Source organism: Callorhinus ursinus, unplaced genomic scaffold (genome assembly GCF_003265705.2).
Source record: "Callorhinus ursinus isolate GAN/ISIS: 27379988/994484 unplaced genomic scaffold, GSC_fseal_2.0 scaffold7, whole genome shotgun sequence".
Classification (NCBI taxonomy): Eukaryota; Metazoa; Chordata; class Mammalia; order Carnivora; family Otariidae; genus Callorhinus; species Callorhinus ursinus.
In genome coordinates, this window is record NW_027397069.1 from 8,824,563 (window position 1) to 8,838,945 (window position 14,383).

General features: G+C 37.9%; 1 protein-coding gene across 7 annotated transcripts in view; it reads right to left on the reverse strand.

The window, feature by feature from the left end:
* Positions 1-14,383, reverse strand: part of MBNL2 (muscleblind like splicing regulator 2) — a 155,802-nt gene that overhangs the window by 121,277 nt on the left and 20,142 nt on the right. The gene's annotated exons all lie outside the window — the stretch shown is intronic.

Here is a 14,383-nt window from a genome sequence, read left to right on the forward strand (position 1 = left end):
TACTTGAGCGCTAGCCTGCAAAAAAGGACAGAGATCTAGGGTCTTAGCACTCCAGAGGTTTAATACTTCTTAACATTTTCTTTTCTACTAGAACAGCATATAGTATGCCCCTGTGCACCAAGAACTCACCAACACCCCCAGCCCAGTCTTCATGGGTGTGGTAGTGGGAGCTGCTATAGTCTCAGACCTAAAGGAGGGTCTCAAACTTTCTCAATGGGAGCAATACTGGCTCCTGAAGGCTGTCAGCAGAAAAGTTTGCTGAAAGTGCATGTGAACATGTTCCTTGATAAGACTGGGCTCCAAGTGGTGCCATCCCTGGCCGTGGAGTTCTGTAGCAAGTGAAGGCCCAGTTTTTGAGCCACATGGACCCTCAACACAGTGTACTCTGGGGGTTTAACATATCTCTGAAGGCAGACCAAAGAGCAAATCTTCATCTGCCCTCGTCCCCTGAGACAGTGGCCATAGCCTGGTCCCCTTCTCCCTGAGATGTGTAATCCAGCAATTGAATACATCCCAGAGAGGTTCTGATGGGAAGAACCTTCTAGTTCTGCAACCTCTTTTCGCATCCAACCCCGCCCCACTAATTCTGCTGAGCATGGTTATTCTGGCATGGAACCAGATATGGGGTATGTGGATTGGACATTCCAAAGATTCAGAAGACCCCAGAAGGAAGTAGAATGCTACTGGTTTGTTTGAACACTATGAAAAAGATCACCACCAGGGTCAGACATGTCAAGGCCATGGTATTTCATTAATATTTAACAAAATAAAAATTTCTCTATAAAACACCGCCGGACTTAAGCAGAAAAGTAGAACCCAGAAAATCAGGATGAGGGAGCGGTCCATCTATTAAAAAAGGTTTTTTATTTTAATGTCATTTCACTCACCCTAGAAGTTAAAAAAAAAAAACCAATTTCCTGCCATAGTTTTTAAAATCGCTGTGGACAAGGAATGACTTAAGCCCCAAGGATAAAGGAGGCTACAGAAATGAGTCTGAGTCAATGATTCCTCTTATCTTTCAAGAAATTGAACTAACTGCTAGAACTGAAATCACCAACAAATATTTACTGCACTTAAAACCCGGAGCTCTGAGTAATAAATAAATAAATAGATAGATAGATAGGACAACCCTGGCAACAAAGTGCATATTCTATAAAAACGTAAGGCACTCTGATGTAACCCAGGCGAGCGTTCTTAGGTAACAGGATGCCAGTCCCTGGAGGCAGGTAGCACGGTGTGCGATCTGTCAGATCCAGCTCCGGCCCCTTCCTTCCTCCACACCTCTCCCTTGGCCCCCTCCCCAGCAGATGGGGCACTCCTCCCAGGCTGATCACCACCCCGGCTCTGCCTCCCCACTGCCACCAGTTGACGTTATTTCTAAGCAACGGCACCCGGTGCTGTGTCACCATGGCAACAGCGGGCCACCACTCTGAGGAGTGCAACAGGGAAACTGGGGGGAAAGGGAAAAATAAGTCATGGGCTGTGCTGCTCCTGGTCACGAGCAACTTCTGAGGGGGCCAATGTGCTTCCCATTTTCTGGAAGGGGAAACTGAGGGGCCGGCGCTTTCCTGAATTCCTGTGAAAGGAGGAGCAAAGAGCAAGCCTGATGGTCACCGCCTACACCTGGGGTTCTGCTCCCTTGTGACGTGGTCATTTCTCTAAGAGGCCGGGGTGAGGGAAACAAACAAACAAACAACAAACAGAGAGGAGGGGTGCTTTGGTATTCTGTAGATGAACCACGAAATCTTTAGATGTCTATTTTAATATACGAAAGGCTGCTCTCTCAACTACATATTTTGCATATTTTCCCAAGGATGCAATTCTTATTTAAATGTACATACTTTTGCTTTCTGGGGTCTAATGACCTGTGGACTTCCCTGGGTTCCTTAATCTCCTCTACCAACTGCATTTCTCTCAAAAACGTATCCATTTTCCTTTAAGTGTTTTTTAAGAGGCATACTGCTGAGTTGGAAAATTAATAACCTGGCATAACCTGTGATACCACCCTCACGACAAGCTCTCAAGTTACTTGTTCATTATTTTCCAAAATGATTTTATCACCTGTGTTCCCATGTGCCTACTTCAATTGCTCTTCTAAAGCTGCTTATTCCTCAAACTGGTCTGACCTCCTTCTCTAAGAGAACCAATAGCTTTGAGTCAAACCAAATCTGACAAGATAAAATGAAAGGAAAAAAGAGAGTCTGAACAATACCTTTTCTGGTATGCAAATGATCACATGGCTACCTACTTATACTCTGTATATCCCAGTAACCCCCCCAATTTTTTGTCATTAACAGTGTGCATGAAAAAGCAACTTGTCCATATAACAATGCTTTTACATGTAAAGCGTTATTTTGCTAATGAAGTCTCTTTTTAACTGGGGGTGAAATACGAAATAATTTTTATGACCATAATAGAATTCTATGTGTAGACGTAAATGATGTTTTGCTTATTGAAACATAGTCAACATGACTTTCTTAGGATTTAACAAAAGCTTGTATAAATGAGAAATACATGGCTCACTTAAATCCACAGCTGCTAAGAGTCAAGAGATGCAGTTTGCCCTTGAGCAAACCGCCGAACTTGAAACTTCCATTACCCCATCTATACTCTGTTGTTGCCGAGACCCAAGAGATACACCATCTATGAAGGAATCTGAAGGACCTGAAGCAGAGCCCCAGTAGAAGGCATCTCATCCCTAGGTTCTTCATTGACCCAGGGCAGGAAATTGCAACATTGATGGTGGAAACTTTGGTTGAGGCCACGTTGATAACCTCTGCAAGCACTTGGCAGAGATGATCCTGTCTGCACTACTTTTTCCAGTAAGAATGACTCAGCAGCAGAAAAATATCTATTAAGCTTGGCTACAACTTCTTCACGGTGCTGGTTGCGGTTGCTTTAACTAACTCCCCGTCAACTCTGTTGCTAACAGGCGTTCTGAGATTCATCCAGCTTCTCAAATGGTAGTTGCTCTATTTTCAGAGAACCACTGAAGATGAAGATCTTGTCCGCAAGCCAGCAGTTTTAAGGGTTCACTCATATATCTTGGCCAATGCTTTAGGCTTTTCCAAAGGTCTTCTTCAGAGGAAGAAGCATTTTGGTTACCACGAGTCAGGGAGACGATGGAGTGCTTGAATACACAAGTCCCCAGGTAGACTGCAGACACTTCATAGGTAACTAGATCACTCACCTCATCCCCCGCCGAAAACACACTTAGCTCACTTAGATCACAGGCAGTTTCTAGAAGGAAAGGGCCATCAGCACTTCTTTTTCCAAAGTGGAAAAGTATAAGAAGTAAAGGCTCTCTGAAAGACACTTGACTACCCTGGGGAGTAGCTTAATTGCCTAGTTGTCAGCAAATGGGTAGAACTGGCAGTTAGAAGCGCTGAGTTAGTTTCTTCACAGTCACGGGGCGGGGAGGGGGGAGGGGGCAGGAGATTTGGGGTGAGTCACAGTCCCTCTCTAGGATTCGGCTTACCCAGCCATGAAAAGGAGACACTGGACCAAGCAATGGTTGTCAGACTCAGGTGTGAGTAGCCACACAGCTGAAGGCAAACAATAGTGTAGCTTATGAAAGCATCAATTTTACTAAAAAGGGTTGGGATGAAAGGGAAAGTCAAGTAACTTCAGGGGTAAGTATTTTGAATTTTTTATATTAGAGAAGACATACACAGTGGAGTAGAAGGTACCATTTAGAGTCTTCAGATAAATAAGAAACCTTCTTCTGTTAGTCGTTCTCAGCCTCAGGAGACCAATTCCTCTCTCCCTCTGCTCTAAGGATGCCTCAGTGGAAACACTCGAGAAATACTGAACAACAGGGTCTCTAGGGCCACCTCTGCCTTGGACATGCTAGGAGTCATGTTTCTTGCCTAGTAGTGACAAAGATCTTTGGGGAGACATCTGTGACCCTGTGGGGTTTGCTTTGTTACCCTGCAGCAGAAACACAAAATTAAAACTAAAGATTTCATCTGAATCGCTAACCCTCCTTGGAGAAGAAAACAGTGCTTCTTCAGATCATTCCCGTGCCTAAAATGATCATGAGGGCATACTCTGGATTTAGTGTCACAACCCTGGGGCTCGGAAATCTAATGTACTCACTTACTTACTACAATATCAGAGCCAGCCAAGGGCACCTGGGCTGTTCATGTCACTGAAAAGTTGTATCCGTTTGGTTTCAATTGTGTTTGCTCTCACTTGACAAGATCAATCTTGCTTTAGGAAATCCATCAAATTAACTGTTTTTCTTAGGAGTCCACACTATGACTGAGGATAATATGTATTTGGAATTGTAGATCATCTTATATCCCTACAAGTATAAGAATTAAATATTAAAGAGGGGACTAGATTTAGGGTCAAAAGAAGTCAAAAAGGCAAGTTCAAATCAAATGGTTAAGACTGAAAAAAATATTTTCAAAATAGAGGCAAACGCTTTGCAGAAGGCATTTTAGCGATAAGTTAGAGTAAATGCGTTAGAGTAAGATGGTAACATTAGTTTTTGTTTTAATTTAAACTTTTGCAACCAAAGTTTTCATGAGCCACTCCTAGAATATTACTAAATGCCTTCCTTTTTATCATAATGTAACAAAATCTTCCAGCATGCTAAGAAAATTAGAATACATTATGTTTTATTTTATTTTTAGGTGTGGATCATGGTTTATTTTTCAAAGAGAAGTCATAAATATTAACACATTTGGAGATGGTTCAGTGTTATAATATTTTAATCTAAATATTTAAAATGTTTCTTACTCAGCAACATTTATCAGTCAAAATTTTATATGCTTGAAAAATTTTTGTTGGAAAACTCCTAAGAAAAATCTAGTACATTTTCGAGCGTATAAGCTTCCAAATAACACTATATGATAACTTCTGTAATAAGTATTAAAAATAAATATGGTGTTACTATAAAAAGAGAATTTTTGGACATCACCATTTTACAAAGGGAGGATTCCTAAAGGATTTTTTTTTTTGATGAGTGTGAAAACCCGTAAACTTGAAACATGTTTACTTTTCCTGCATTCACCTGTACAGCTGCAGACTTTCTTCAACTCAGGGGAAAAAAGAACTGGACAGGCAGAAAGGGAAGCCCTCTAGTAATGAATGAACAGGGTCCACAAGTGATATTTGGTTTTACTCACATGTCATATGGTTTGTTTTTCAGAGGATCAAGTTTTAGCTCATAAGCATATAATTAGTGTAATAAGAACTTAATAAGTATGTAAGTACTGAGTTGATATCATTTAACCAAGCCATGAACATTTTGGGGTGCAGTTATGTGAGCAGAACTATGCATCCGTAGTAAGTGTAAGCTGAGATTCTATAGGGTTGGGACTAGACTTCTTCATTCTTTTCGCTTTAAGCACAGGGTTCAAGAAATATTTGTTGAGTAGATGGATGGATGGATGGATGGATAGAGGAATGTATGGGTGGATGAGGCAAAGCAAAAAAAGTAGTTGGCTCTCTTTAAATTTATATTTCAAACTTATATTTCCTATGAAGCAGGAAACTTATGTGCCATCAGTCTAAATGTACCACCCTGCATTTTTTAATATCATAAAACTAATATTTATGAGATACTTAAGTGTCTTGGATTTCAGTCAGTAAGATGAAATATCTACTGCTGGTTGCTATAATTAGTTTAAAATTCCCTAGGGAAACTTGCATTCATGGCAGGATATAAAATACAGAGAAACCTCTGTCACTAATCATTCATTTTTGAGAATTTTCAGGAGATTAGCTGTTCAAATTTTTTAAAAGTCAAGAAATAGTACAGCCAATACATTAATATGTAAGAGAAATATCTGGTGTAACTGTTGAGAAAGAGGAGAAAATGTTGTCATTATCTTGATTTGATATGATTATATACCCAGAAAATTCAAGAGAATTAAATTTAAATCTCACAAGGAAAAACGTGAGTTCTGTTAAACTGCTAGAAATGAGATAACGAAATAAAGTTAAATGGAAACCACTAGTTTTCTTGTTGTCTAGCCAAAATCGGGTAGAATATATAATAGAAAATATATCACTCATAATGGCATATAAAACATAAAACAATTGGGAATAATGTTAACTGAAAATGTTTTGGACAAAAAATTAACGAACTTTACCTGAGATACAAAGTATCATTAAAAAAATTGAGAGATATTTCTAACATTCCTATCATTTAAAAGTATTAGTTCTTGCCAAATTAATTTATGGATTCAACACAGTTTTTAAAAAGTCTCAAAAGGATATTTTGCTCTCGTTAGAGAGGTTGTTTTGAGTATGGGAACGAACTTAATGATTTTGAGATTTTTCTGGAGGAAGAAATAGATGAGGACAGAACATAAATTTCATAGAAAGAATCATAATATATGGGATCGACCTTAGTAAATGGATTCATGTACTATCAATCAAAAACAATTAAAACTGTTTGTTTCTGCTGAAGAGTACACAGACAAATCAATGCAATTGACTAAAAGCATCTTGAAAGGGATGTCAGTATACCCAAGAACTCAGGATCCAAGATAATAAGTACTACACATGGAGAAAGGATGCCTTATTCGGTAAGCATTGTTTAGGAAAATTGGGGGGGAAATGGAGAATAAATTGATTGAATTTATTGAATTTATTAACTCAACTTGTACTAGTCACCAAAATAAATTACATGTTGATTTGCTTAAAAAGATATTCCACAAAAGGGCAAAAGAATATACTTTGATAACAGGCATGGAAGTCTTCCTGAGAACAAAAAACAATGCAAAGAACAAAAAGGTCAATCCAGTTTTAATGACTTCGATACCTTTTTAATGGAAAACTTCTGACTTCTTGGTACAATGTCAACTTGAGCAGGAGGAGCTACCTAACTCCCCCGCCCAAATCCCCAGTGAAATAGCTACAGTTTGATAAAAATATGGAAAGAGAAAACTTGGAGTGCTAGAAATAGGGAAACTGTGTCAGTTACATGTTTTGAAGTCTCTGTTGCTACCAGTTGTACTGAAAAATCCAACATTTTGCTGAGCAGCTACATGAACCTGAAAACCAGCATTTTAGTGGTTTGTCTCCCTTGCACAGTGGGAAAGGCCACAGCAAGGAGGCTTGGCTGAGTTGAATGCTTGGCATGAAGGCTAAGCAGAGGAAACGCTGGTGGAGAGCAGTAATCCCTAGGGCAAGAAACTGAAGCAGAGAGGACACATGGCGCTGGGTACCCCCTGGCTGGAATTCCCTCCTGGCTACGCTGAGCATGCTACACCACTGAATGCAATCAAACTCACCCCAAGGAATCCTCTGCTGCCTATCTGGGAAGATGATTCTATTGATAGTCAGGTGGCAAGTGGGGAGCTATAAAAAGATTCCTGTGCCCTGTCTTGAATAAAAAGAACCAAGCCTAGACAGGCCTCTTTCCAATAAAAAGACAAAAAAACAACGAAAAACAAAAACTTAGATATGCCATAAAGATCCAATATGACACCAGTGGATTCTGCAAATTAAAAAAAAAAAAAAGGTCAAGATGAAGAGCTCAAGGCTTATCATAAAAGAAAATGAAGAAATTTTAAGACAGCATCTTGCTTTGCGTTTTCGATAAAATTCAGGAACACCCATCCTTTCTTCCTAAGCTTTGAAACAGGAAAGTTAGGATGGTACGAAGAGACCACAGACCAAACTAAAAAAGGGACTGAAAGAACCAGGTGCCTGGATGGCATCAGAAAGGAAAGTGAGGAAATCACCATTTCAGTAGCAGAATTAAAACCTTAATTTTATGCGATAAAGTGCACTGACAGTGTACAAAATGGAGTCACTGAGGTGCAGAATACACTTGAGATATATTTATATAACATACAGAAAAAGGAAGAAGAGGTTGAAATGATCCAAGAGCTGCTCGCAGACACAGAGGTCAGAAAACAAAAATCTAAACAAAGAATGACTCATGTCCCGGGAGAGATAAAAATAAAAGAACAGATGAAATAGCAGAATTAAAAGATACAGACCAGAAAATTGGGGGAAGTAAGTGCAGAGGGAGCCAAGAAAGAAGAGACTTCCATGTCCTAGGCAAAGTCAACGAAAAGCTCTGAGAACCTAGAACATTCTAGTAATCACTAAGACAAGGGAAAGTTTCTAAAATGATTCAGGCCCTCTGCCCAAAAAAGAATTAACTACAAACAAATTGATTGGCTTCTCTCTTGCAGTACAAAACATTAAAAGCCAATAGAAAAATGTCTATAGAGGGCGCCTGGGTGGCTCAGTTGGTTGAGCAACTGACTCTTGATTTCGGCTTAAAGTCACGATCTCGGGGTCCTGGGATCAAGCCCAGTGCTGGGCTCCACACTCAGCTTGAAATTCTCTACCTCTGCCCACACCCCCCTCTCGCTCACATACACACACACACACATATAAATGGATAAAATCTTAAAAAAAAAAAAACCACGCAAATTTATTGGCTTCTCTTTTGCAGTATAAAACACTAAAAACCAATAGAAAAATATCCATAGAATGTTGAGGGAAATTATTACTCCAAATAACATACTCTGTCATATATTTCCTACATGAAAATGAAAAGAATTTTCCAATATTCAAAGGGTCAAAAAATATACAGTTCCTAGGAATCTCACTTTGAGGGATATATCCTACAGGAAAAAAAAAATCAGGTATGGGATTAAATACTTATGTACCAGTATATTAATCACAGCATAATTTATGAAAATTTAAAAATTAGAACCAATGTCAATGTTAAGTGACAGGAAATGCTAAAATAAATTCTTGTATGTTCATATCATTAGATAGTAAGCATCTCTTAAATTCTAATAATGTAGAATGTCAGATCCAACTGCTTACCATGTGATAGAAAATATTTTGTATTTTTCTTCAGGAAGCAAATATTTTATCATCAGAAAATAAGATAAAACAAAAAACATTCAGAAAATTCTAAAAAATGACCCCTGGGCTTTTATGCTTGCAACCATGTCATTTCCTCATTTAAAACTGAACAATAGGTCAAATGTCACGAAGATCTAGGGACGATCATTTATAAAATGTGAATATACTTTCCTGACTGAACAACCTAAAATGCAAGGAAAGTAGTGACCTAGGGAAATCACATTATTTTGTTAAGTTTGGACACATTTTCATTGATGTGAACTTTGCCCACTTAGTTGATACAATAAGCATATTGCATATCATAGTCTGTTGTCCAAGTTGCTCAGCAGAAATTATAATAATAAGTGTGACTGAAAAATAAGTCACAAGTAAAATACAGTTTAATATTTAAACAACTTGATGTTAATTTGAATAATTCAAACTCACAGTGAGTAGGTTGTGGTAGGGGGCTGGCCAACTTTTAAGAAAAGAGATTAAATAAAAGAATGAACAGAGTGACAATGGCTTGCAAATTGTAGCTTCCTAATATAGTAAAATTTGCATAACACTTTTCATAGAACTTGGCATAAAAATGTTACATTATAACTTCTTATTATTACTTCTAATAATAAAACATAATTAATGTAAAATTAACCACTAAGGCACCAAATGAGACAGTTTTAACGTTACATTTAGGATACAACTCCACCTTCTCTTCACCTCTTTTCATTTTATAGGATTTCAGAATAAAAGGGGGGATTCTAAGAAAAAAAAACATTATCTGGATTTTATTATTCCTAACAGTGATAGTGAACATAGAGTTTCTTTTTGTATTTTACATGGTTAAAAATATTATGCTATGGCTTCATCCTTTTGGGGACTCAGAGCACATATTTTTAGAAGGGTTGGCTAAGGCTTGGGATGAAGCACGAGTCCATGGTATCAGCGACCCGTAATCATTGTCTTTTGCTTTAATCAACTAAGCTATTCAACCATGTACAAGGAGCCTCAAACACGTCTATGAAATATTATGAAAAGTAAATTGTTATGCAATGAGTAAATAATTACATGTTAAATCCAGGACTACTAATAAATACGGAAAGAAACATTTATCAAGAAACACTGTTTCTAGTGCAACATAAAAACATTGAACTAAAATGAGATTGTCTGATGACAAATTATTTTAGGTTTAAAAAGTATAATGAAGGATTTGCCCTGTCGGCTCTGACGCAGACTAAATGTTTTCAAGATTTGCGTACAGCAATGTTTTGGGGTAAAAATCACAGGTAAAGTAATTGGTCTGCAGATTCAAATATTAACTTCTTATAAACTGTTTAAGATACAAATAATAACCACCCAATCAAAATGTGATTAAAATGTAGAGCAGGTAACATTGTTAATCTTCCAACCACTCTTCTTTTCTTTCTTTTAGCTGTCTGACTAATGAATGAACTAAAAACATCTAAACAGTACTGTTTATATGAAAACAGTACCCCTGCTTCAATCACCACGACACTTTACGTTTGAATCCACACATTAGTGTCCCAGATCATATCATTAAGTTCAGCCAACAAGCAAGAGAAACAGGAGAGAAATGATGCCTTCCCTAAGAGCTCCGAGAAGGACTATAGTAACGTTCTTCTAGAATTAAAAGCTGTCCTAGATCTTAGGAAATATCCCTTCTCCTGTCCCTCTTTCAAAGGGAATCAAAAGACAATTCAGAATTTTAAAATTTTTATGCTAATGGTATGCTACCATAAGGGTAGCATACCATTTTAAAGAAAAAAAAAAATCTCAGCCTGTTCTCTGATGGCTTTTATGGGATTCACATATAGCCAGGATTTAGATGCCTATTCCTCCAAATATTCTTGAACATACAGAAACAAACAAAGCATACTGCAGTTTTTAATGAGTATCTTTTTAAAGAAACATGGTGGACAATCTTGGGGCTCTCTTCATGTCTTAATTAAAAATTTTAATACAATTATGATCATTAATATTATCACCTGTATTTATGGAGAATTTTATACAGTATTCTGAATAAAGTGCTTCCAGGATGCAGTATCTCAATAAATTTCAGAGGTAGACAGTGGAGACTATCATCAGCCAGCTCAATAAGAAAGAATTACAATTACTAATTTCAATACTTTCTCCCCAAGATTACCAGTATCAGTCTCATTTTCACCCTGCAAGTGATTCAGATTCATGATTGCCCCCGTGCTATTTACAGAACAGCAATAAGTATATTAAGAAAATCTACTGGCTTTGCGATAAAGCTGACTGTAACCAGCTCATAAAGCTGATATCCTGTGTCCTTCAGCAGGAAGGAAAAATCCCTTCTGGGGGAGCCTGTCCTGTTGTGTGGTTTGGTACAATAGCTCTCTTTTTCTTTACAGGGTCAAAAATTCAGCAAAAGAAATTAATAAAAAGCCTTCTCAGAGAAAAAAGAAAGAAGAAAAAAAAAGAAGTTTCTCTCTACCGCCAACATACTGCCCCCCTCCCACCAAAAGAGAGAGGGAGAATTTTAGAAACAGGAGTTTATTCACAGCGCTTAACTAAAAGCAGACTTCCTCTGGATTAGAACTGTAATTTACATACTGTATAAAATGTCAGGATGATATTCTGGTTTCTTACACACACTGCTGATTTTATTGTATACTTTACAGTCTTTATCCTCCTATAAAAATTTACCCTTTCTAGGTTTAGATAATTTTCTAACATAAAAAGCAGGCATTCACGTTTTTTCTTAAAATAAAAAGGCAAAGTGGTTTGCAATAAACATTTGAAGTTCAATAGGCATTTGCTCTGTATAGACACACACACCTATATACATAGATATGCACGCGAGAGAGAAAGAGAGAAGGAGGGGGGGGGGAGGGGAAGAGGAAGGGAGAGGGAAAGAGAGAAACAGTAGTAGCCACAATTTATTGAGGACTCTTAAAATGCTAAAGTTCTAGAATTATTAGTCAATACATAAAATGTCCCTGCAAAAGTCCTGTTTAAAAGTTGGCACAAGTGGCTTATGTTTAAATTCTGAACTCCACACAGAAAATTCAGCCTGCTTTAAAAGCTGGTTCCAATTTAAGCCCCATATTGACCTAGCAGTCTAACCTTCAACCTCATTCTTCTCTCTATAAAATGGGACAATATTCCCTATCTCTCAGGGAAGTTGGGAGCGTTAAGTTAGAAAAAAATTTCTTTTAACATTTTGGAAGCAATTGTCAAGGTGCCTAGAACATTTTAAAGTGGGTGCTTTAAAAAGAGTTAGTTGCCTTCCTCTGTCCTGTGTGTTATTTGTTATTTAACTTAGAAATAAAAGAAAGCCGAGGTGCTCTGTGGACCTGGCCCTGAGTTTCAGATTTGTTTTAGTGAAGAGAAACAAGCACTTGTTTACTTCCTTTCCAAAAAATGTAATGACTACACATGAAATTAAAACAAAATATCAAAATACCATTTCAAAGGGCTTGTTCCGTGTAACAGCACCCTGCACTCCATCCCCAAATATCATATTCAGTAGAAAGAAGGGTCACAAAAGTAATTCTGATCTTCAAACTTAGGAAAAATAAAAATGCATTCACATAGCTACATTTAGTAAATTCAACGTACTTTTTCTCACTTAGGGTTTAAGTGAATTAAGGGAGCTCAGTGGCTACCATTCAGGTAGAAAGAACCTTTAACTGCTGGATTTTGGAGCTACCTAGAAAATGGTACCACCATCACTGAATTTACTATCAGTTTGCAGTCTATTCTGGAGATGGTTTTGTGACAACACCAACTGCGCATCACTTTTGAACCACCCCAGCCAAGGGTAGCAAACGGATGTCACTCAGTTTCCCTGTTCCCACCTTGCCCGTCCACAGCAGGCATGACTAACCAATCCCGCTACTTTCTCCCCTATGAATCTAGACTTGGCACTGGAAAATTTCTCAAAACAAGTTTCCAGGCAGGCAGCCACCACCAACCGATCAGAGTTCCCTTGTGAGTTGAAACCACCCCCAGACTAGGCTAAAGGTTACCTTTGAATTGCATATGAAAAAAGGGGGCAGAGGGGGGTGTGCCTGCTGAATAAATTAACAGTCTTAACATCATTCTAATGGGATTATTTACCCTACTTATGAGACCAAACTTCTTAGGCATTTCATTACCATTCATTTAGATATAAATACCTGTAACACTACTTATAAATCATTCCTATCTCTTCATTAATAAGAACTTCTTAAGAGCCATTATGAGAAATACTCTTGGCCAGTTCAAACTGCTGTATGTTGTTATAATTAATAAAAGTGTACATCTTCATGAACAGTCTACAATTCAGGCTCTTTAGTAATTGGATTGAAATGGAGTTTTATTATATTTCATTTTCATTATCTATAGTAGTGGAACCATGGACACCTACCCCAGTGCAGACCTGGGTTATCTTTCACCCAGATAAGCCTCTGTTTTTATGGGCAGTGTAAAGATGTACCCAGAACTGATTTCTTCAAAACAAGCACTATGAAACAAATGTCTGATTCTTTGGCCAGTGTGCACCAGCAGCAAAACAAACAGGCCATTATATTTGTGGCAAAGAATGAGATTGCAAAGTCAATGAGGAACAAGGCGCATTATCAGCTGGTCTACATTGTAAAACAATGACACAAAAGGTCCGTTAATACATGAAAAAGCCAAAGTTTCATGGTTCTTGGTGAACATCAATAGTTTGTGGGACCATTCTGAATGTAAGTTGACTTGTCTCTATTAGTTTCCAGATTTTTCTTAGCTTTCCTGATCCTGATCTATTCAGCAGTGTTACTGGGCACTGGCCTCCTTCCCCCGCCCCCCCCCCCGCCCCATCCCTCAATTTGTTGCTTTCAAAATTACAGCCCGTTTTTATTCAAGACAGCTAAAAAAAAAAAGCCGTGCAAGCAAACAAATTCATTTCAAAGATCTTCACAAGTGGGGTTTTTCTCGGGGCATGTGGTAATATTTGCAACAAACTACACATAACTAAATAATCACATTGGAATTTTACAGGCATTTCTATGACCTAATCCTGTAAATCAGTCTTTAAACTATGAGGAATTTTGAAACCACCATCATCCAATGTCATGTGAGATGAATTGTGTTTTTATTTCGTCATTTTTAGCCAGCAGGGAGGGCAAAATACTATCCACGCTGGGGCCAAGACAAGGGTGTGGTTCCCGCTTCTGCCTTTTTGATGCTTTAGGAGCCAGAGATGTGAGAACAAGGAGGAATCTTCGGACAAGTTTTTACTCTACTTTTTTTTTTTTTTTAATCTTGCAGCTTCTGATGAATGATAACAAAACAAGATCTATGCTGGAGGACAGAAATCTCCCTAAATCTCCAGCCTTATCCATGCTGAATAAAATAGTTCTGTTTCTGTGCATTCACGTTATGCTGTTTGCTGGCAAATTAAATCTTAATTCGTGTGTTTTTCCCTTGAAGGGTCGGGAGGAAAAAAGCAAAAACAAAAAACAACACAACAACAAAAAAACCCAAAAAAGAAAATAAAACAAAAAAACCCACCTAACTGCCTATTAGTTTTAGTTTATAG